The sequence below is a fragment of the Penaeus japonicus genome, unplaced genomic scaffold (genome assembly GCF_977035675.1).
Source record: "Penaeus japonicus unplaced genomic scaffold, GWHDUDI00000001_assembly GWHDUDI00001449, whole genome shotgun sequence".
Taxonomy (NCBI): domain Eukaryota; kingdom Metazoa; phylum Arthropoda; class Malacostraca; order Decapoda; family Penaeidae; genus Penaeus; species Penaeus japonicus.
In genome coordinates this window covers 5,001-6,556 of record NW_028235851.1, presented here as the reverse complement: position 1 = coordinate 6,556, position 1,556 = coordinate 5,001, and the positions used below count along the sequence as shown (strand labels likewise).

At 44.7% G+C, this 1,556-nt stretch overlaps 1 pseudogene across 1 annotated transcript; it reads right to left on the bottom strand.

Annotated features, from left to right (window-relative positions):
- Nucleotides 1-269: 269 nt before the first annotated feature.
- Nucleotides 270-1,189, bottom strand: LOC147466379 (uncharacterized; annotated as a pseudogene). Its single transcript, XR_015190902.1, has 2 exons — nucleotides 1,141-1,189; nucleotides 270-1,033 (listed from the first exon to the last, which is right to left on the bottom strand). The product of XR_015190902.1 is annotated as an uncharacterized LOC147466379 (transcript).
- Nucleotides 1,190-1,556: the final 367 nt, after the last annotated feature.

Below are 1,556 nucleotides of genomic sequence, written 5' to 3'. Positions count from 1 at the left end.
ACAGATAGATGAATAGATAGATTCACAATTGTAGATCGCGTTCTTTTTATTTAGGAGTATTATATAATGTGAAATATTATGAATCATTAATTTATTCATAAAAATATTACAATGGGCTTGTCGAACCTGTCACGTAATTGTGTGATAGGAAGGGGAAAGAGAGAGCAACGGTGGGAGCGTCCCTGGAGTTCCTGGCATGACTAGTGTTAATGCGTGAAGAAAGCAGTTCTCCAGTCACCTCGGGTCTTCTCCCCCGCTTTAAGGGGCAGGCTTACAGGGATTGTCGGTTCTTCCTTCGTGGCTAAGGACTCTTGTGGCTTCTTAGGCGGGAAGATGGCAGGAACAGGCCGATGGCATCTTGTAGATGTCGATGAAGAGACCCTTGTAGGGGTCACATGGGTCGTAGGAGAGGAGTCGCTGGTACACTGACTTCTGGGTGCAGTGGCTCTGGTAGCAAGGAGCAAGGGCGCGGCAAAAGGGGGCCCTAAAAAGCCTCTGGGAACAGACAAGTCTCCAGGCGGGCAGTCTGGCTGTAATAGTGAACGTCGTTGACAATGACACGCCACTTGCCCTCCACATTCTGGGCACGTTTGGGCATGGCATACACCACTTGTGAGGGACAAATGTAGCCTTCAGGACCAGCCCAGTGAGTGGCATCGTAAGGAGAGTCCCCAGTGGAAGCCCCAGTGTAGTAAGAGTAGTCGAAGGCCTCTTCCTGCTCCTTGCTGACCATGTCTACCAGGTCATCAGCAGACTGGTCGGCGATGTCAGCGTACTTCTTGGCGAAGAGCTGATCGGCACTGATGGCACCCTTGATCTCGTACTCGGGATACTCAGCGTCTTCCAAGCAGTACGAGAGAGTGGAGTTGGCAGCGCAGGCGGGGGCAACAGTTGGGTCACAGTAATTGTGTTTGTAGGCAGGCTGATGACCGTAAGCAGGCGCATGATGACCGTAGGCGGGCTGTGGGTGATGGCCATATGCAGGGGGATGGACGGAGCCCAGAACGACTCCGGCGCATGCCAGAACGACCGACTGAAAGGGAAAATGGCACTAAATTAAAACAAACATTTTGCAAAGTTCATTATTTTAAACTCGGGGGCATTTAAACGGTTTTAACCCGTCATGTTATCAAAACCTACCAATGTAAGAGCCATATTGAGACAGACAGAGGAAACGAAAGTAGTGTCTACTGTTAGCCATATACTGTGACCGACTTTATATACTCCAGCCATACGTTGGCCACGCCCACACAGTATGAAGATGCGCGACTTCAAGGTTGGATCTATGTGAAAGTATAGTTTTGTGACAACTCGATGAAAATAATTGCAACAAATATAACAATGATAAAAATGATAGCTATAATGATAATCATGATTATATGGATTTCTTTAATTTTTTGTTTCTTTATTCATTTTTTTTTTTTTTTGATAATGGAAATATATATAAAAAATGATAAGAATTATTATTATGTATAAAATAATAACTGATAATGTGCTTGTAATATTAACTGTACGATCAAATTGATTGACGATGAGTATAAAAAATCATTATAATA